Raw genomic sequence first — 24,837 nt, 5'->3', positions numbered from 1 at the left:
TTGTTTTAAAAACGAATGCAGTCTTTGAAAAACGTCTCATATAGAGGTCAAAACCTCACAACGAAATCAATTAATATGGAACATTTATAATCAATATGAACGGGACATTTCATATACATTTTAACTGACTCGTTAAGTCATCGTTAGTCGTTACATGTAAATGTTGTTTTGAAACCTTTAGGTTTATGATCTTGTTAAACGTTGTTAACCCATTGGTTATTATATCTAAAGAGATGTTAAATTATTACATTATCATGATATTATGATATATTAATATATCTTAGTATGATATACATACAGTTAAATGTTGTTACAACGATAATCGTTACATATATGTCTCGTTTTGAAATCATTAAGTTAGTAGTCTTGTTTTTACATATGTAGTTCATAGTTAATACACTTAATGACATGTTTACTTATCATTTATCATAATTAAACACAGTGTATCAATATCTTAATATGATTCATATGTATTTAGTAAGACGTTATTATAACGATAATCGTTATATATATCGTTTCGAGTTTCTTAATTCAATAAACTCAATTTTATGTATATAACTCATTGTTAAAATACCTAATGAGATACTTACTTATCATAATATCATGTTAACTATATATATAATCATATATATGTCATCATATAGTTTTTACAAGTTTTAACGTTCGTGAATCACCGGTCAACTTGGGTGGTCAATTGTCTACATGAAACTCATTTCAAATAATCAAGTCTTAACAAGTTTGATTGCTTAACATGTTGGAAACATTTAATCATGCAAATATAGTTTTCAATTAATATATAATCATGGAAAATTTCGGGTCACTACAGTACCTACCCGTTAAATAAATTTCGTCCCGAAATTTTAAGCTGTTGAAGGTGTTGACGCATCTTTTGGAAATAGGTAAGGGTATTTCAGCTTCATCTGATCTTCACGCTCCTAGGTGAATTCGGGTCCTCTACGTGAATTCCATCGAGCCTTAACAATTGGTATCTTGTTTTGCTTAAGTCTTTTAACCTCACGATCCATTATTTTGATGGGTTCTTCAATGAATTGTAGTTTTTCGTTAATTGTAATCTCGTCTAATGGAATGGTGAGATCTTCTTTAGCAAAACATTTCTTCAAATTCGAGACATGAAAAGTATTATGTACCCTGGCGAGTTGTTGCGGTAAGTCAAGTCGGTAAGCTACTGGTCCGACACGATCTATAATCTTGAATGGTCCAATGTACCTTGGATTTAGTTTCCCCCATTTACCAAATCGAACAACGCCTTTCCAAGGTGAAACCTTAAGCATGACCATCTCTCCAATCTCAAATTCTATATCTTTTCTTTTAATGTCCGCATAGCTCTTTTGTCGACTTTGGGTAGTTTTCAATCGTTGTTGAATTTGGATGATCTTCTCGGTAGTTTCTTGAATTATCTCCAGACCCATAATCTGTCTATCCCCCACTTCACTCCAACAAATCAGAGACCTGCACTTTCTACCATAAAGTGCTTCAAACGGTGCCATCTCAATACTCGAATGGTAACTGTTGTTGTAAGAAAATTCTGCTAACGGTAGGTGTCGATCCCAACTGTTTCCGAAATCGATAACACATGCTCGTAGCATGTCTTCAATGTCTGTATCGTCCTTTCACTTTGCCCATCAGTTTGTGGATGATAAGCAGTACTCATGTCTAGACGAGTCCCCAATGCTTGTTGCAATGTCTGCCAAAATCTTGAAACAAATCTTCCATCCCTATCTGAGATAATAGAGACTGGTATTCCATGTCTAGAGACAACTTCCTTCAAGTATAATCGTGCCAACTTCTCCATTTTATCATCTTCTCTCATTGGCAGAAAGTGTGCTGACTTGGTAAGACGATCGACTATTACCCAAATTGTATCATAACCCCTTACAGTCCTTGGCAATTTAGTAATGAAATCCATGATAATGTTTTCCCATTTCCATTCCGGGATTTTAGGTTGTTGAAGTAGACCTGATGGTTTCTGATGTTCAGCTTTGACCTTAGAATACGTCAAACATTCTCCTACGTATTTAGCAATATCAGCTTTCATACCCGGCCACCAAAAGTGTTTCTTGAGATCTTTGTACATCTTCCCCGCTTCGGGATGTATTGAATATCTGGTTTTATGTGCTTCCTTAAGTACCTTTTCTCTCACATCTCCAAACTTTGGTACCCAAATTCTTTCAGCCCTATACCGGGTTCCGTCTTCCCGAATATTAAGATGTTTCTCCGATCCTTTGGGTATTTCATTCTTCAACTTTCCTTTTTTACAACTCCCTGCCGTGCCTCCTTTATTTGAGTAGTAAGGTTAGTACGAATAATTATATTCATAGCTTTTACTCGAATGGCTTCTCTGTCCTTTCTGCTCAAGGCGTCGGCTACCACGTTTGCCTTCCCCAGGTGGTAACGAATCTCAAAGTTGTAATCATTCAACAATTCAATCCACCTACGCTGCCTCATATTCAGTTGTTTCTGATTAAATATGTGTTGAAGACTTTTGTGGTTGGTATATATAATACTTTTGACCCCATATAAGTACTGCCTCCAAGTCTTTAATGCAAAAACAACTGGGCCTTATTCCAAATCATGCGTCGTATAATTCTGCTCGTGAATCTTCAATTTTCTAGACGCATAAGCAATTACCTTCGTTCGTTGCATTAATACACAACCGAGACCTTGCTTTGAGGCGTCACAATATATCACAAAATCACCATTCCCTTCAGGTAATGACAATGCATGTGTCGTAGTTAACTTTTTCTTCAATAATTGAAACGCTTTCTCTTGTTCATCATTCCATTCAAATTTCTTCCTTTTATGCGTTAATGCAGTCAAGGGTTTTGCTATTTTGGAAAAATCTTGAATGAATCTCCTATAATAACCAGCCAGTCCTAAAAATTGGCGTATATGCTTCGGAGTTTTTGGGGTTTCCCACTTTTCAACGATTTCAATCTTTGCCGGATCCACTTGAATACCTTCTTTGTTCACTATGTGACCGAGGAATTGAACTTCTTCCAACCAAAATGCACACTTTGAAAACTTAGCATATAGTTTTTCTTTCCTCAATAACTCTAGCACTTTTCTCAAATGTTCTTCGTGCTCTTGATCATTATTTGAGTAAATAAGTATGTCATCATTGAAAACAATGACAAACTTGTCAAGATATGGCCCATACACTCAGTTCATGAGGTCCATAAACATAGCTGGTGCGTTAGTCAATCCAAACGGCATAACCATAAACTCGTAATGACCGTAACGCGTCCTAAAAACAGTCTTTGGAATATCATCCTCATTCACCCGTATTTGATGATATTCAGAACGTAAATCGATCTTCGAATAAACAGACGAGCCTTGTAGTTGATCAAATAATTTGTCGATTCTCGGTAGTGGGTAGCGGTTCTTGATGGTAAGTTTGTTTAACTCTCGGTAGTCGATACACAACCTGAATGTACCATCTTTCTTCTTGATAAACAAAACAGGAGCTCCCCATGGTGATGTGCTTGGTCGAATGAAACCACGCTCTAAAAGTTCCTGTAACTTACTTTGTAATTCTTTCATTTCGCTGGGTGCGAGTCTGTATGGAGCACGAGCTATTGGTGCAGCTCCTGGTACAAGGTCTATTTGAAATTCAACGGATCGATGTGGGGGTAATCCCGGTAATTCTTTCAGAAATACATTGGGAAATTCTTTTGCGACGGGAACATCACTGATATTCTTTTCTTCAGGTTTAACTTCCTCGATGTGTGCTAGAATGATGTAACAACCTTTTCTTATTAGTTTTTGCGCCTTCAAACTACTAATAAGATTTAATTTCGCGTTGTTCTTTTCTCCGTACACCATTAAAGGTTTTCCTTTTTCACGCATAATGCGAATCGCATTTTTGTAACAAACGACCTCTGCTCTTACCTTCTTCAACCAGTCCATGCCAATTATTACATCAAAACTCCCTAACTCGACTTGTATTAAATCAATCTTAAATGTTTCATCACCCAGTTTAATTTCTGTATCCCGACATATATTATCTGCTGAAATTAATTTACCATTTGCTAATTCGAGTAAAAATTTATTATCCAAAGGCTTCAATGGGCAACTTAATTTAGCACAAAATTCTCTACTCATATAGCTTCTATCCGCACCCGAATCAAATAAAACATAAGCAGATTTATTGTCAATAAGAAACGTACCCGTAATAAGCTCCGAGTCTTCCTGCGCTTCTGCCGTATTAATATTGAAAACTCTTCCGCGGCCCTGCCCACTAGTATTCCCCTAATTCGTGCAATTTCTACTAATGTGGCCCGATTTTCCACATGCAAAGCAAACTATGGCGGCATTATCTGTTCTGACATTATTTGTTCTTTAATTATGTTAAACTTTGGTCCGTAGGCCTCACACTTTGCCGCACTATGACCATTTCTTCTACACCTAGTGCAAAATGTCATGCAGAACCCCTGGTGATTCTCTTCACACCTTTGACCTGACTGTTTTTGGTTTTTGTTGCCATTGTTGTTATTGAGATTGTTGTTGGGATTGTTATTGTTGCTATTGTTGTTCTTGTTATTATTGTTGGGATGGTTATTGTAGTTGTTGTTAGGACCTTTGTTGAATTTGTTGTTGCGGTTGTTGGGATAGTTATTGCGATTGTGGTTGTGATTGTTGTTGTTGTATTGGTGACTCTTGTCATTGGTTTCTTCCCACTTTCTTTTGACTTGTTTCATGTTAGCATCTTTAGTCGTCTGCTCTTTAATCCTTCCTTTGATCTGGTTCACTAATTTGTGATTCATTCGACTTGCCTTTTGTATGGAGGTGGGCTCGTGTGAACTCACATCTTCTTGAATCCTTTTCGGTAACCCTTTTACAAATGCGTCAATCTTCTCTTCTTCGTCTTCGAACGTTCTGGGGCACAATAGACACAATTCGGTGAATCGTCGTTCGTACGTGGTGATAACAAAACCTTGCGTTCGTAATCCTCTAAGCTCTACCTTGAGCTTGTTGACCTCGTTTCTGGGATGATACAGCTCGTTCATCAATTGCTTGAATGCTGACCACGGTAGTGCGTAAGCAGCTTCTTGTCCTACCTGCTCGAGATAGGTATTCCACCATGTTAGCGACGTACCTGTGAAGGTATGCGTAGCGTACTTTACTTTGTCTTCTTCAGTACATTTACTTATGGCAAACACTAATTCAACCTTCTCGGTCCACCGTTTCAATCCAATTGGACCCTCGATTCCATCAAATTCCAAAGGTTTGCAGGCAGTGAATTCTTTGTTGGAGCATCCTGCACGATTTCTTGTGAAATTAGTTCCACTGCTAGATCCAGAGTTATTGTTATTTTGCATCGCAGCCTGTACTGTGGCTATGTTTACTGCAAGAAAAACACGGAAGTCTTCCTCGCTCATGTTCAAATTCTGACGAGTCGCCGGTGCCATTTCCTTCAAAAATATCTCAAAAGAATTAAGTTAATCATATAGAATTTTAAGAGTAGTCAATAGTATTTCGTAGCATAGTATGAACTTATTTATAAAATCTTTTTCTTCATATTAGCATTTTATAAGTTTTTAATTCGGGTACTACCTACCCGTTAAGTTCATACTTAGTAGCTAATATACAATTCAACTACTACAACTCCATATGAAAAACTAATTATAATAATATATCACATACAAATATTCTTCAAACTTACAACTTCGCTATATTACATATAACATAAAATATAGTACACTTTGATACAGGACAGTTTTGAAGATAAATCCAGTTAATACGCAAGTTGTTCAGCAAAAGAAATAAAGACACGTAATTCATAAGTCCAGAAACAAGTCATGCATTCTGGTTTTACTAAGACGACTTCCCATCCTTGGTCTTGTGGAAAATAACCGTTATGACCATTGGCTAGGCAGCATGTTGTAATGTCGTCAAAAGGACGAGGTTTTCGTAATGTCCAACAGCCCCGTAATAATCTAAAAACCATGTTTCTCACCCCAACTACTGAATCCGTCACTTGTGGGAAGGTTTTATTTAAAAGCTGCAATCCAATGTTCATTTTCTCACTTAGGTAAGAAGCGAACATCACTAACCCGTAAGCATAACATGCTTCTTTATGTTGCATGTTAGAAGCTTTTTCTAATTCATGAAATCCTATGTTGGGATATGTTGAGTCAAAATAGGTTCTTAACCCGTAGTGTAAAATTGCATTTGGGTTCCCCGCATTTAATGCTTTAAAGAAAACACGACGTAACTTACGGTCTCCCCAATGTGATATACCCCACCTATCAAAGGAAAGCCTTTTATAAACTAAGGCATTTCTGGAAAGTCTTTCAAATGTTTGACAAGTTAATTTTGCCATAATTAATTGTGCTGATGTATTCTGACCGACTCTAGACAAGATTTTCTCAATCACATCCTTTGGTAGATCTTCTAAAATATTCGGTTGTCTACCCTTAACGTCCATTTTGTTTTTATACTGTAAAATAGACAAGGATTAGATTCGTAAAAGATAATTAACAAACAATACTAGCAATTTTTACATAGAACATAAAAGTACAAGCACACTACAATACATATAATATACAAAATGATTACAACCCTCTAATCTGAATCACTGGTTTTCTTCTTCTTCGGACTTGGTTCGTTTTCCTAATTTTCAAGGAATATATGGTGTTCCTCTAATACGAGCCGTTGTTTTCCACAATGGTTTAGAAAAACCTGGTGGTTTAGAGGTTCCCAGGTCATTGTTACATTTTAGAAAATACGGATGTTGCCGATACATATAAAGTTCATCGGGGTTGGAATCGGGTTTATCTATTTTTATACCTTTTCCATTATTATTTTCTTTCGCTTTATTAATTTGGGTCGAGGTAATTTCTATAACATCATCGGAATCCTCATCGGGATCCGATTCATTGAAAAATTGGTAATCTTCCCAATATTTTGCCTTCTCGGCGGAAACACCATGGACCATTATTAACTTTGGTCCGTTGGTTGAGGATTTTCTTTTATTTAATTGATTTACTATATGTATCAATATTTCTTCCTCCGGAACCTCTTCTTCTTCCGGGTCCTCCTCTTCCGGTTCCTCCTCTTCTGGTTCATCTTCTTCCGGTTCCTCTTCTTCCGGTCCCTCTTCGAAAATTTGTGAATCTTCCCAAAGTATATTCTACTCTTCATTATTATTAGGTGAGTCGATGGAATTTGTACTAGTGGTAGACATCTATCACACAATATCAAACACATTAAGAGGTTAATATATCACATAATATTTACATGTTAATAATATATAGTTTCCAACAAAAGTGTTAAGCAATCGTTTTTAAAGAAAACAAGGTCGAAGTCCAGACTCACTAATGTATCCTAACAAACTCGATAAGACACACTAATGTAAATTTCTGGTTCTCTAAGACCAACGCTCGGATACCAACTGAAATGTCCCGTTCATATTGATTATAAACGTTCCAGATTAATTGATTTCGTCGCGAGGTTTTGACCTCTATATGAGACGTTTTTCAAAGACTGCATTCATTTTTAAAACAACCATAACCTTTATTTTATCTATAAAGGTTTAAAAAGCATTACGTAGATTATCAAATAATGATAATCTAAAATATACCGTTTACACACGACCATTACATAATGGTTTACAATAAGAATATATTACATCAATAATAAGTTTTCTTGAATGCAGTTTTTACATAATATCATACAAGCATGGACTCCAAATCTTGTCCTTATTTTAGTATGCAACAACGGAAGCTCTTAATAATCACATGAGAATAAACATGCTTAAAACTTCAACAAAAATGTTGGTGAGTTATAGGTTTAACCTATATATTATCAAATTATAATAATAGACCACAAGATTTCATATTTCAATATACATCCCATACATAGAGATCAAAATCATTCATATGGTGAACACATGGTAACTGTAGTGACCCGAACTTTTCCATGTTTATATATATATTAAATGAAATTGTTATTTACATGATTAAGTGTTTCCAACATGTTAAGCAATCAAACTTGTTAAGACTTGATTAATTGAAATAGGTTTCATATAGACAATTGACCACCCAAGTTGACCGGTGATTCACGAACGTTAAAACTTGTAAAAACTATACGATGACATATATATGGTTATATATATATAGTTAACATGATTTTATTATAAGTATGTATCTCATTAGGTATTTTAACAATGAGTTATATACATAAAAATGAGACTATTAATTTAAGAAACTCGAAAACGATATATATAACGATTATCGTTATAACAACGTCTTACTAGGTACATATGAATCATATTAAGATATTGATACACTTGGTTAATTATGTTAAATGATAATTAAATATATTATTAAGTGTATTAACAATGAAATACATATGTAAAAATAAGACTACTAACTTAATAATTTCGAAACGAGACATATATGTAACTATTATCATTGTAACGAAATTTAACTGTATATATATCATACTAAGATATATTATATATCATAATATCATGATAATATAACAATTTAACATCTCATTTGTTATAATAAACAATGGGTTAAAAACATTCAACAAGATCGTTAACTTAAAGGTTTCAAAACAACATTTACATGTAAAGACTAACGATGACTTAACGACTCAGTTAAAATGTATATACATGTAGTGTTTTAATATGTATTCATACACTTTCGAAAGACTTCAAGACACTTATCAAAATACTTCTACTTAATAAAAATGCTTACAATTACATCCTCGTTCAGTTTCATTAACAATTCTACTCGTATGCACCCGTATTCGTACTCGTACAATACACAGCTTTTAGATGTATGTACTATTAGTATATACACTCCAATGATCAGCTCTTAGCAGCCCATGTGAGTCACCTAACACATGTGGGAACCATCATTTGGCAACTAGCATGAAATATCTCATAAAATTATAAAAATATGAGTAATCATTCATGACTTATTTACATGAAAACAAAATTACATATCCTTTATATCTAATCCATACACCAACGACCAAAAACACCTACAAAAACTTTCATTCTTCAATTTTCTTCATCTAATTGATCTCTCTCAAGTTCTATCTTCAAGTTCTAAGTGTTCTTCATAAATCCCAAAAGTTCTAGTTTCATAAAATCAAGAATACTTCCAAGATTGCAAGTTTACTTCCAAGTTTTCTAAATCCATTCCAAGTAATCATCCTAGATCAAGAAACCTTTGTTACTTACAGTAGGTTATCTTTCTAATACAAGGTAATAATCATATTCAAACTTTAATTCAATTTCTATAACTATAACAATCTTATTTCGAGTGGAAATCTTACTTGAAATTGTTTTCGTGTCATGATTCTGCTTCAAGAACTTTCATGCCATCCAAGGATCCTTTGAAGCTAGATCTATTTTTCTCATTTCCAGCAGGTATATCCAAGGAACTTGAGGTAGTAATGATGTTCATAACATCATTCAATTCATACATATAAAGCTATCTTATTCGAAGGTTTAAACTTGTAATCACTAGAACATAGTTTAGTTAATTCTAAACTTGTTCGAAAATAAAAGTTAATCCTTCTAACTTGACTTTTAAAATCAACTAAACACATGTTCTATATCTATATAATATGCTAACTTAATGATTTAAAACCTGGAAACACGAAAAACACCGTAAAACCGGATTTACGCCGTCGTAGTAACACCGCGGGCTGTTTTGGGTTAGTAAATTAAAAACTATGATAAACTTTGATTTCAAAGTTGCTATTCTGGGAAAATGATTTTTATTATGAACATGAAACTATATCCAAAAATTATGGTTAAACTCAAAGTGGAAGTATGTTTTTTAAATGGTCATCTAGACGTCGTTCTTTCGACTGAAATGACTACCTTTACAAAAACGACTTGTAACTTATTTTTTCGACTATAAACCTATACTTTTTCATTTTAGATTCATAAAATAGAGTTCAATATAAAACCATAGCAATTTGATTCACTCAAAACGGATTTAAAATGAAGAAGTTATGGGTAAAACAAGATTGGATAATTTTTCTCATTTTAGCTACGTGAAAATTGGTAACAAATCTATTCCAACCATAACTTAATCAACTTGTATTGTATATTATGTAATCTTGAGATACCATAGACACGTATACAATGTTTCGACCTATCATGTCGACACATCTATATATATTTCGGAACAACCATAGAAACTCTATATGTGAATGTTGGAGTTAGCTATACAGGGTTGAGGTTGATTCTAAAATATATATAGTTTGAGTTGTGATCAATACTGAGATACGTATACACTGGGTCGTGGACAAATTCAAGATAATATTTATCAATTTATTTCTGTACATCTAACTGTGGACAACTAGTTGTAGGTTACTAACGAGGACAGCTGACTTAATAAACTTAAAACATCAAAATATATTAAAAGTGTTGTAAATATATTTTGAACATACTTTGATATATATGTATATATTGTTATAGGTTCGTGAATCAACTAGTGGCCAAGTCTTACTTCCTGACGAAGTAAAAATCTGTGAAAGTGAGTTATAGTCCCACTTTTAAAATCTAATATTTTTGGGATGAGAATACATGCAGGTTTTATAAATGATTTACAAAATAGACACAAGTACGTGAAACTACATTCTATGGTTGAATTATTGAAATCGAATATGCCCCTTTTTATTAAGTCTGGTAATCTAAGAATTAGGGAATAGACACCCTAATTGACGCAAATCCTAAAGATAGATCTATTGAGCCTAACAAACCCCATCCAAAGTACCGGATGCTTTAGTACTTCGAAATTTATATCATATCCGAAGGGTGTCCCGGAATGATGGGGATATTCTTATATATGCATCTTGTTAATGTCGGTTACCAGGTGTTCACCATATGAATGATTTTTATCTCTATATATGTGATGTTTATTGAAATATAAAATCTTGTGGTCTATAGTTACGATTTGATATATATAGGTTAAACCTATAACTCACCAACATTTTTGTTGACGTTTAAAGCATCTTTATTCTCAGGTGAATACTAAGAGCTTCTGCTGTTGCATACTAAAATAAGGACAAGATTTGGAGTCCATGTTTGTATGATATTGTGTAAAAACTGCATTCAAGAAACTGATTTCGATGTAACATATTTGTATTGTAAACCATTATGTAATGGTCGTGTGTAAACAGGATATTTTAGATTATCATTATTTGATAATCTACGTAAAGCTTTTTAAACCTTTATTTATGAAATAAAGGTTATGGTTTGTTTTAAAAATGAATGCAGTCTTTGAAAAACATCTCATATAGAGGTCAAAACCTCGCAACGAAATCAATTAATATGGAACGTTTTTAATCAATAAGAACGGGACATTTCAGTTGGTATCCGAGCGTTGGTCTTAGAGAACCAGAATTTTGCATTAGTGTGTCTTATCGAGTTTGTTAGGATGCATTAGTGAGTCTGGACTTCGACCGTGTTTACTTGAAAAATGATTGCTTAACAAATTTTGTTGGAAACTATATATTTTTAACATGTGAATATTATGTGATATATTAATCTCTTAACGCGTTTGATATTATGTGATAAATGTCTACCTCTAGAACAAGTCCCATTGACTCACCTAATAATAATGAAGAGTCAAATGTAAATTGGAATGATTCGTGGACTGATTCACAAGTTCTCGAAGAGGAACCGGAAGAAGAGTCGGAACCGGAAGAAGAATCAGAACCGGAAGAGGAGGAACCGGAGGAGGAAATAGAACCGGTGGGGGAAATAATAAAACGGTTAAGTAAAAGAAAATCCTCAACCAACCGACCAAGGTTAATTATGGTCAATGGTGTTTCCGCCAAGGAAGCAAAATATTGGGAGGATTACCAATTCTCCGATGAATCGGATTCCGACGATAATTTCGATGATGTTATAGAAATTACCCCAACTGAATTTAAAAAGGCAAAAGAAAATAATAAGAGAAAGGGCATAAAAATAGAGAAATCTAATTCCAACCCCGATGAACTTTATATGTATCGTCAACCCCCGAAGCCCTTAAGTTGTAACAATGACCCGGGAACCTCTAAACCACCAGGTTTTTCTAAACCAATGTGGAAAACGACGGCTCGTATTAGGGGAACATCATATATCCCTAGAAACTTGGCAAAACGAACCAAAACCGAAGAAGAAGAAACGATCGAGTCGGAATAAGATAGTTGTATTCGTGTGGTGTAATATATGTAATATAGTGTGCTTATGCTTTATGATATATGTAAAAATTGCTTGTATTAATAAGTAATTTTTTTTATGAATCTAACTCTTGTCTATTTTACAGTTTAAAAACATAAAATGGATAGACAACCTAATATTTTAAGAGACCTACCCGGAGACATGATTGATGAAATCTTGTCTAGATTCGGTCAGAATTCCTCGGCACAACTATTTAAGGCGAAATCAGTTTGTAAGACATTCGAAGAACGTTCCAAGAATTTCTTGGTTTATAAGAGACTTTCGTTTGAAAGATGGGGGATATCACATTGGGAAATCCATAAGTTACGATGTGTTTACTTTGATGCATATATTGCGGGGAACCCAAATGCTATTTTACGCAACGGGTTAAGAAATTATTTTGACTCAATGTATCCGAATATAAGACTTCATGATTTAGAAAAAGCGGCTAACATGCAACATAAAGAAGCATGCTATGCTTACGGGTTAGTAATGTTCGCTTCTCACCAAAGTGAGAACAAGAACATCGGGCTACAACTATTAAACAAAACGTTGTCACAAGTAACGGAGTCGGTAATTGGGGTAAGAAATGAGGTTTTTAGATTGTTACGGGACTGTTGGACATTACGTAACCCTCGTCCCTTTGACGACGTTACAACACGCTATCTTATCAACGGCCATAACGGTTATGTTCCACAAGACCAAGGATGGAAAGTAGTCCTAGTAAAACCAGAATGCATGACTTGTTTCTGGACGTATGAATTACGTGTCTTTATTGCCTTTGCTGAACGACTTGTGTACTAGCTAGAATTATCTTCACAACTATCTTGTATCAAAGTTATTGTGTGCTATATTTCATGCTTTATGTAAAATAAGCGGTATTGTAAGTTTGTAAAATATTGTATAAAAGTTTGAACGCGAAATATTATTATAATCAGTTTTTCATATAGAATTGTAGTAGTTGAATTGTATATTAGCTACTAAGTATGAACTTAACGGGTAGGTACTACTCGAATTTAAACTTATAAAACACTAATATGAAGAAAAAGCTTTTATAAATGAGTTCATATTATGCTACGAAATACTATTAACTACTCTTAATATTCTGTATGATTAACTTGTTCCATTTGACTATTTTGAAGGAAATGGCACAGACTACTCGACACACCGTGAATATGAATGAAGAGGAATTCCGTACTTTTCTAGCTTCAAACATAGCCGCAGTACATGCTGCGCTACATACCAACAATAACCTTAGATCTAGCAGTACAGGAAATCGTGTATGTTGCACCTACAAAGAATTCACTGCCTGCAAACCTTTAGAATTTGATGGAACTGAAGGACCGATCGGATTGAAACGGTGGACCGAGAAGGTCGAATCGGTGTTTGCCATAAGTAAATGTACTGAAGAGGACAAAGTGAAGTACGCTACGCATACCTTCACAGGTTCTGCGTTAACATGGTGGAATACCTATCTAGAGCAAGTGGGACAAGATGATGCGTACGCACTACCGTGGTCAGCATTCAAGCACTTGATGAACGAGAAGTACCGTCCCAGAACCGAGGTCAATAAGCTCAAGACAGAACTTAGAGGGTTACGAACCCAAGGATTTGATATTACCACGTACGAAAGACGATTCACAGAATTGTGCCTATTGTGTCCGGGAGCATTCGAAGATGAGGAAGAGAAGATCGACACGTTTGTGAAAGGATTACCGGAAAGAATCCAAGAAGATATAAGTTCACACGAGCCCGCCTCCATACAACAGACATGTAGAATGGCTCATAAACTAGTGAACCAGATTGAGGAAAGAATTAAAGAACAGACAGCTGAAGAGGCCAATGTGAAGCAAGTCAAAAGAAAGTGGGAGGAAAACGGTGATAAGAATCACCAATAAAACAATAACAGCAATTACAATAATAATCGCAACAATTATCCCAACAATCGCAACATCAATCGCAACTACAACAAACTGCCCAACAACAACAACAACAACAACAACAACTACAACAATCATCCCAACAACAATAACAACCGCAACAACAACAACAATCAGAAGCAGCTATGCCAAAGGTGTGAAAAGTATCACTCGGGGTTCTGCACCAAATTTTGCAACAAGTGTAAAAGAAATGGTCATAGCGCGGTGAAGTGTGAGGTCTACGGACCAGGGGTTAATAGAACGAAAGGAACAAATGGTGTCGGAACGAGTAATGGCGGAGCAAGTAGTGTCGGAGCAAGTTATGCCAATGTAGTTTGTTATAAATGTGGAAAACCGGGCCACATTATTAGAAATTACCCGAACCAGGAGAACACGAATGGACAAGGCCGCGGAAGAGTTTTCAATATTAATGCGGCAGAGGCACAGGAAGACCCGGAGCTTGTTACGGGTACGTTTCTTATTGACAATAAATCTGCTTACGTTTTATTTGATTCGGGTGTGGATAGAAGCTATATGAGTAGAGATTTTTGTGCTACATTAAGTTGTCCATTGACGCCATTGGATAGTAAATTTTTACTCGAATTAGCAAACGGTAAATTAATTTCAGCAGATAATATATGCCGGAATCGAGAAATTAAACTGGGTAGCGAAATATTTAAGATTGATTTGATACCAGTAGAGTTAGGGAGTTTTGATGTAATAGTTGGCATGGACTGGCTGAAGAAGGTGAAAGCAGAGATCGTATGTTATAAAAATGCAATTCGCATTGTACGAGAAGAAGGAGAACCCCTAATGGTGTACGGAGAAAAGGGAAACATGAAGCTACATCTTATTAGTAATTTGAAGGCACAAAAACTAATAAGAAAAGGTTGCTATGCTGTTCTAGCACACGTCAAGAAAGTACAAACTGAAGAAAAGAGCATCAATGATGTTTCTGTCGCAACAGAATTTCCCGATGTATTTCCGAAATAATTATCGGGACTACCTCCACATCGATCTGTTGAATTTGAAATAGATCTTGTACCAAGAGCTGCACCAATAGCTCGTGCTCCTTATAGACTCGCACCCAGCGAGATGAAAGAACTGCAAAGCCAACTGCAAGAACTATTAGAACGTGGTTTCATTCGACCAAGCACATCACCATGGGGAGCTCCTATTTTGTTTGTCAAGAAGAAGGATGGTACATTTAGGTTGTGTATTGACTACAGAGAGTTGAACAAACATACCATCAAAAACCGTTATCCACTGCTGAGAATTGACGACTTATTTGATCAACTACAAGGCTCGTCGGTTTATTCGAAGATCGATTTACGTTCTGGATATCATCAAATGCAAGTAAAGGAGGATGATATTCCAAAAACTGCTTTTAGGACGCGTTATGGTCATTACGAGTTTATGTTTATGCCGTTTGCATTGACTAACGCACCAGTTATGTTCATGGACCTTATGAACCGAGTGTGTGTGAAATGTCCCGTTCTTATTGATTAAAAACGTTCCATATTAATTGATTTCGTTGCGAGGTTTTGACCTCTATATGAGATGTTTTTCAAAGACTGCATTCATTTTTAAAACAAACCATAACCTTTATTTCATAAATAAAGGTTTAAAAAGCTTTACGTAGATTATCAAATAATGATAATCTAAAATATCCTGTTTACACACGACCATTACATAATGGTTTACAATACAAATATGTTACATCGAAATCAGTTTCTTGAATGCAGTTTTTACACAATATCATACAAACATGGACTCCAAATCTTGTCCTTATTTTAGTATGCAACAGCGGAAGCTCTTAATATTCACCTGAGAATAAACATGCTTTAAACGTCAACAAAAATGTTGGTGAGTTATAGGTTTAGCCTATATATATCAAATCGTAACAATAGACCACAAGATTTCATATTTCAATACACATCCCATACATAGAGATAAAAATCATTCATATGGTGAACACCTGGTAACCGACATTAACAAGATGCATATATAAAATATCCCCATCATTCCGGGACACCCTTCGGATATGATATAAATTTCGAAGTACTAAAGCATCCGGTACTTTGGATGGGGTTTGTTAGGCCCAATAGATCTATCTTTAGGATTCGCGTCAATTAGGGTGTCTGTTCCCTAATTCTTAGATTACCAGACTTAATAAAAAGGGGCATATTCGATTTCGATAATTCAACCATAGAATGTAGTTTCACGTACTTGTGTCTATTTTGTAAATCATTTATAAAACCTGCATGTATTCTCATCCCAAAAATATTAGATTTTAAAAGTGGGACTATAACTCACTTTCACAGATTTTTACTTCGTCGAGAAGTAAGACTTGGCCACTGTTGATTCACGAACCTATAACAATATATACATATATATTAAAGTATGTTCAAAATATATTTACAACACTTTTAATATATTTTGATGTTTTAAGTTTATTAAGTCAGCTGTCCTCGTTAGTAACCTACAACTAGTTGTCCACAGTTAGATGTACAGAAATAAATCGATAAATATTATCTTGAATCAATCCACGACCCAGTGTATACGTATCTCAGTATTGATCACAACTCAAACTATATATATTTTGGAATCAACCTCAACCCTGTATAGCTAACTCCAACATTCACATATAGAGTGTCTATGGTTGTTCCGAAATATATATAGATGTGTCGACATGATAGGTCGAAATATTTTATACGTGTCTATGGTATCTCAAGATTACATAATATACAATACAAGTTGATTAAGTTATGGTTGGAATAGATTTGTTACCAATTTTCACGTAGCTAAAATGAGAAAAATTATCCAATCTTGTTTTACCCATAACTTCTTCATTTTAAATCCGTTTTGAGTGAATCAAATTGCTATGGTTTCATATTGAACTCTATTTTATGAATCTAAACAGAAAAATATAGGTTTATAGTCGGAAAAATAAGTTACAAGTCGTTTTTGTAAAGGTAGTCATTTCAGTCGAAAGAACGACGTCTAGATGATCATTTTAGAAAACATACTTCCACTTTGAGTTTAACCATAATTTTTGGATATAGTTTCATGTTCATAATAAAAATCATTTTCTCAGAATAACAACTTTTAAATCAAAGTTTATCATAGTTTTTAATTAACTAACCCAAAACAGCCCGCGGTGTTACTACGACAGCGTAAATCCGGTTTTACGGTGTTTTTCGTGTTTCCAGGTTTTAAATCATTAAGTTAGTATATCATATAGATATAGAACATGTGTGTAGTTAATTTTAAAAGTCAAGTTAGAAGGATTAACTTTTGTTTGCGAACAAGTTTAGAATTAACTAAACTATGTTCTAGTGATTACGAGTTTAAACCTTCGAATAAGATAGTTTTATATATATGAATTGAATGATGTTATGAACATAATTACTACCTCAAGTTTAGTAGGTAAACCTACTGGAAGTGACAAGAAATGATCTAGCTTCATAGGATCTTGGATGGCTTGAAAGTTCTTGAAGTAGGATCATGACACAAAAACAAGTTCAAGTAAGATTTTTACTCGAATTAAGATAGTTTATAGTTATAGAAATTGAATCAAAGTTTGAATATGAATATTACCTTGAATAAGAAAGATAACCTACTGTATATAACAAAGGTTTCTTGATCTTAGATGATTACTTGGAATGGATTAGAAAGCTTGGAAGTAAATTAGTAAACTTGAAGGGATTTTTGAAGTGTTCTTGAAGTGTTCTTCCTATGATGATTATAGCTTGATTCTTGAAGTGATTTTTGATGAAGATGATGATTAACTACTGGAAAAATACGTTCATAATAGTGTGTGTGTGTTGAGAGAGAATTAGAAAGAGAATTGGAAGTGAAATGGAGTGAATGATGAGTGGTAATTGGTGAGTGGTGAGTGGGGTTAAAAGGAGTTCTAGTTAGTTGACTAGCTCATGGTAGAAGTTAAAATTGATTAGTCATACATGACATAATCAAGAGTGGAATCCCATGCTAGTTCCTAGTGGTATATACCCATAGTAAGTACGTTTTGAAGCTGTGTATAATACGGGTAAGAATACGACTAGAATTCTTGATGAAAGAAAAGAATGGGAAAGTAACTGTAACCATTTTCGTTAAGTATGAGTGTTTTGATATATGTCTTGAAGTCTTCCAAAAGTATTTTAATACATCTAAATACACTACATGTATATACATTTTAACTGAGTCGTTAAGTCATCGTTAGTCGTTACATGTAAGTGTTGTTTTGAAACCTTTAAGTTAACGATCTCAATTAATGTTGTTAACCCATTGTTTATTATATCTAATGAGATGTTAAATTATTATATTATCATGATATTATGATATATTAATATATCTTAATATGATATATATACATTTAAATGTTGTTACAACGATAATCGTTACATATATGTCTCGTTTCGAAATCCTTAAGTTAGTAGTCTTGTTTATATGTATATAACTCATTGTTAATATACTTATGGAGATACTTACTTATCATAATCTCATGTTAACCATATGTATATCCATATATATATATCTTCATGTCATTTTCACAAGTTTTAACGTTCGTGAATCACCGGTCAACTTGGGTGGTCAATTGTCTATATGAAACATATTTCAATTAATCAAGTCTTAACAAGTTTGATTGCTTAACATGTTGGAAACATTTAATCATGTAAATATCAATCTCAATTAATATATATAAACATGTAAAAGTTCGGGTCACTACAGTACCTACCCGTTAAATAAATTTCGTCCCGAAATTTTAAGCTGTTGAAAGTGTTGACGAATCTTCTGGAAATAGATGCAGGTATTTCTTCTTCATCTGATCTTCAAGCTCCCAGGTGAACTCAGGTCCTCTACGAGCATTCCATCAAACCTTAACAATTGGTATCTTGTTTTGCTTAAGTCTTTTAACCTCACGATCCATTATTTCGACGGGTTCTTCGATGAATTGGAGTTTTTCGTTGATTTGGATTTCATCTAACGGAATAGTGAGATCTTCTTTAGAAAAATATTTCTTCAAATTCGAGACGTGGAAAGTGTTATGTACAGTCGCGAGTTGTTGAGGTAACTCAAGTCGGTAAGCTACTGGTCCGACACGATCAATAATCTTGAATGGTCCAATATACCTTGGATTTAATTTCCCTCGTTTACCAAATCGAACAACGCCTTTCCAAGGTGCAACTTTAAGCATGACCATCTCTCCAATCTCAAATTCTATATCTTTTCTTTTAATGTCCGCATAGCTCTTTTGTCGACTTTGGGTAGTTTTCAATCGTTGTTGAATTTGGATGATCTTCTCGGTAGTTTCTTGTATAATCTCCGGACCCGTAATCTGTCTATCCCCCACTTCACTCCAACAAATCGGAGACCTGCACTTTCTACCATAAAGTGCTTCAAACGGCACCATCTCAATGCTTGAATGGTAGCTGTTGTTGTAGGGAAAATTCTGCTAATGGTAGATGTCGATCCCAACTATTTTTGAAATCAATAACACATGCTCGTAGCATGTCTTCAAGCGTTTGTATCGTCCTTTCACTCTGCCCATCAGTTTGTGGATGATAGGCAGTACTCATGTCTAGACGAGTTCCTAATGCTTGTTGTAATGTCTGCCAGAATCTTGAAATAAATCTGCCATCCCTATCAGAGATAATAGAGATTGGTATTCCATGTCTGGAGATGACTTCTTTCAAATACAGTCGTGCTAACTTCTCCATCTTGTCATCTTCTCTTATTGGCAGGAAATGTGCTGATTTGGTGAGACGATCAACTATTACCCAAATAGTATCAAAACCACTTGCAGTCCTTGGCAATTTAGTGATGAAATCCATGGTAATGTTTTCCCATTTCCATTCTGGGATTTCGGGTTGTTGAAGTAGACCTGATGGTTTCTGATGCTCAGCTTTGACCTTAGAACACGTCAAACATTCTCCTACGTATTTAGCAACATCGGCTTTCATACCCGGCCACCAAAAATGTTTCTTGAGATCCTTGTACATCTTCCCCGTTCCAGGATGTATTGAGTATCTGGTTTTATGAGCTTCTCTAAGTACCATTTCTCTCATATCTCCAAATTTTGGTACCCAAATCCTTTCAGCCCTATACCGGGTTCCGTCTTCCCAAATATTAAGATGCTGCTCCGATCCTTTGGGTATTTCATCCTTTAAATTTTATTCTTTTAAAACTCCTTGTTGCGCCTCCTTTATTTGAGTAGTAAGGTTATTATGAATCATTATATTCATAGATTTTACTCGAATGGATTCTCTGTCCTTCCTGCTCAAGGCATCGGCTACCACATTTGCCTTCCCCGGGTGGTAACGAATCTCAAAGTCGTAATCATTCAATAATTCAATCCACCTACGCTGCCTCATTTTCAGTTGTTTCTGATTAAATATGTGTTGAAGACTTTTGTGGTCGGTATATATAATACTTTTGATCCCATATAAGTAGTGCCTCCAAGTCTTTAATGCAAAAACAACCGCGCCTAATTCCAAATCATGCGTCGTATAATTTTGCTCGTGAATCTTCAATTGTCTAGACGCATAAGCAATCACCTTCGTCCGTTGCATTAATACACAACCGAGACCTTGCTTTGATGCATCACAATAAATCACAAAATCATCATTCCCTTCAGGCAATGACAATATAGGTGCCGTAGTTAGCTTTTTCTTCAATAACTGAAACGCTTCCTCTTGTTCATCATTCCATTCAAATTTCTTCCCTTTATGCGTTAATAACTGAAACGCATAAGCAATCACCTTCGTTCGTTTCATAGCATCAATGATGTTCCCGTCGCAAAAGATTCTCCAAAATAGCAAAACCCTTGACTGCATTAACGCATAAAGGGAAGAAATTTGAATGGAAGGATGAACAAGAGAAGGCGTTTCAATTATTGAAGAAAAAGCTAACTACGGCACCTATATTGTCATTGCCTGAAGGGAATGATGATTTTGTGATTTATTGTGACGCATCAAAGCAAGGTCTCGGTTGTGTATTAATGCAACGGACGAAGGTGATTGCTTATGCGTCTAGACAATTGAAGATTCACGAGCAAAATTATACGACGCATGATTTGGAATTAGGCGCGGTTGTTTTTGCATTAAAGACTTGGAGGCACTACTTATATGGGATCAAAAGTCTTATATATACCGACCACAAAAGTCTTCAACACATATTTAATCAGAAACAACTGAATATGAGGCAGCGTAGGTGGATTGAATTGTTGAATGATTACGACTTTGAGATTCGTTACCCCCCAGGGAAGGCAAATGTGGTAGCCGACGCCTTGAGTAGAAAGGACAGAGAACCCATTCGAGTAAAATCTATGAATATAATGATTCACAATAACCTTACTACTCAAATAAAGGAGGCACAACAAGGAGTTTTAAAAGAGAGAAATTTAAAGAATGAAATACCCAAAGGATCGGAGAAGCATCTTAATATTTGGGAAGATGGAACCCGGTATAGGGCTGAAAGAATTTGGGTACCAAAATTTGGAGATATGAGAGAAATGGTACTTAGAGAAGCTCATAAAACCAGATACTCAATACATCCTAGAACGGGGAAGATGTACAAGGATCTTAAGAAACATTTTTGGTGGCCAGGTATGAAAGCCGATGTTGCTAAATACGTAGGAGAATGTTTGACGTGTTCTAAGGTCAAAGATGAGCATTAGAAACCATCAGGTCTACTTCAACAACCCGAAATCTCGGAATGGAAATGGGAAAATATTACCATGGATTTCATCACTAAATTGCCAAGAACTGCAAGTGGTTTTGATACTATTTGGGTAATAGTTGATCGTCTCACCAAATCAGCACACTTCCTGCCAATAAGAGAAGATGACAAGATGGATAAGTTAGCACGACTGTATTTGAAGGAAGTCCTCTCCAGACATGGAATACCAATATCTATTATCTCTGATAGGGATGGCAGATTTATTTCAAGATTCTGGCAGACATTACAGCAAGCATTAGGAACTCGTCTAGACATGAGTACTGCCTATCATCCACAAACTGATGGACAGAGCAAAAGGATGATACAAATGCTTGAAGACATGCTACAAGTATGTGTTATTGATTTCGGAAACAGTTGGGATCGACATCTACCGTTAACAGAATTTTCCTACAACAACAGCTACCATTCAAGCATTGAGATGGCGCCGTTTGAAGCACTTTATGGTAGAAAGTGCAGGTCTCCGATTTGTTGGAGTGAAGTGGGGGATAGACAGATTACGGGTCCAGAGATAATACAAGAAACTACCGAGAAAATTATCCAAATTCAACAAAGATTGAAAACCGCCCAGAGTCGACAAAAGAGCTACGCGGACAGTAAAAGAAATGATATAGAGTTTGAAATTGGAGAAATGGTCATGCTTAAGGTTTCACCTTGGAAAGGCGTTGTTCGATTTGGTAAACGGGGGAAACTAAATCCAAGGTACATTGGACCATTCAAGATTATAGATCGTGTCGGACCAGTAGCTTACCAACTGGAGCTACCTCAACAACTCATGGCTGTACATAACACTTTCCACGTCTCAAATTTGAAGAAATGTTTTGCTAAAGAAGATCTCACTATTCTGTTGGACGAAATCCAAATCAATGAAAAACTTCAATTCATTGAAGAACCCATCGAAATAATGGATCGTGAGGTTAAGAGACTTAAACAAAACAAGATACCGATTGTTAAGGTTTGATGGAATGCTCGTAGAGGACCCGAGTTCACCTGGGAGCGTGAAGATCAGATGAAGAAGAAATACCCGCATTTATTTCCAGAAGATACGTCAACACCTCCAACTGCTTAAAATTTCGGGATGAAATTTATTTAACGGGTAGGTACTGTAGTGACCCGAACTTTTCCATGTTTATATATATATTAAATGAAATTGTTATTTACATGATTAAGTGTTTCCAACATGTTAAGCAATCAAACTTGTTAAGACTTGATTAATTGAAATAGGTTTCATATAGACAATTGACCACCCAAGTTGACCGGTGATTCACGAACGTTAAAACTTGTAAAAACTATACGATGACATATATATGGTTATATATATAGTTAACATGATTTTATTATAAGTATGTATCTCATTAGGTATTTTAACAATGAGTTATATACATAAAAATGAGACTATTAATTTAAGAAACTTGAAAACGATATATATAACGATTATCGTTATAACAACGTCTTACTAGGTACATATGAATCATATTAAGATATTGATACACTTGGTTAATTATGTTAAATGATAATTAAATATATTATTAAGTGTATTAACAATGAAATACATATGTAAAAATAAGACTACTAACTTAATGATTTCGAAACGAGACATATATGTAACGATTATCGTTGTAACAACATTTAACTGTATATATATCATACTAAGATATATTATATATCATAATATCATGATAATATAACAATTTTACATCTCATTTGTTATAATAAACAATGGGTTAACAACATTCAACAAGATCGTTAACCTAAAGGTTTCAAAACAACATTTACATGTAACGACTAACGATGACTTAACGACTCAGTTAAAATGTATATACATGTAGTGTTTTAATATGTATTCATACACTTTTAAAAGACTTCAAGACACTTATCAAAATACTTCTACTTAATAAAAATGCTTACAATTACATCCTCGTTCAGTTTCATCAACAATTCTACTCGTATGCACCCGTATTCGTACTCGTACAATACACAGCTTTTAGATGTATGTACTATTGGTATATACACTCTAATGATCAGCTCTTAGTAGCCCATGTGAGTCACCTAACACATGTGGGAACCATCATTTGGCAACTAGCATGAAATATCTTATAAAATTACAAAAATATGAGTAATCATTCATGACTTATTTACATGAAAACAAAATTACATATCCTTTATATCTAATCCATACACCAACGACCAAAAACACCTACAAACACTTTCATTCTTCAATTTTCTTCATCTAATTGATCTCTCTCAAGTTCTATCTTCAAGTTCTAAGTATTCTTCATAAATTCCAAAAGTTCTAGTTTCATAAAATCAAGAATACTTCCAAGATTGCAAGTTTACTTCCAAGTTTTCTAAATCCATTCCAAGTAATCATCCAAGATCAAGAAACCTTTGTTACTTACAGTAGGTTATCTTTCTAATACAAGGTAATAATCATATTTAAACTTTATTTCAATTTCTATAACTATAACAATCCTATTTCGAGTGGAAATCTTACTTGAAATTGTTTTCGTGTCATGATTCTGCTTCAGGAACTTTCAAGCCATCCAAGGATCCTTTGAAGCTAGATCCATTTTTCCCATTTCCAGTAGGTTTATCCAAGGAACTTGAGGTAGTAATGATGTTCATAACATCATTCGATTCATACATATAAAGCTATCTTATTCGAAGGTTTAAACTTGTAATCACTAGAACATAGTTTAGTTAATTCTAAACTTGTTCGCAAATAAAAGTTAATCCTTCTAACTTGACTATTAAAATCAACTAAACACATGTTCTATATCTATATGATATGCTAACTTAATGATTTAAAACCTGGAAACACGAAAAACACCGTAAAACCGGATTTACGCCGTCGTAGTAACACCGCGGGCTGTTTTGGGTTAGTTAATTAAAAACTATGATAAACTTTGATTCAAAAGTTGTTATTCTGGGAAAATGATTTTTATTATGAACATGAAACTATATCCAAAAATTATGGTT

The sequence above is a fragment of the Rutidosis leptorrhynchoides genome, chromosome 2 (genome assembly GCF_046630445.1).
Source record: "Rutidosis leptorrhynchoides isolate AG116_Rl617_1_P2 chromosome 2, CSIRO_AGI_Rlap_v1, whole genome shotgun sequence".
In the NCBI taxonomy this organism is placed as follows: Eukaryota; Viridiplantae; Streptophyta; class Magnoliopsida; order Asterales; family Asteraceae; genus Rutidosis; species Rutidosis leptorrhynchoides.
This window is presented reverse-complemented; position numbering follows the sequence as displayed.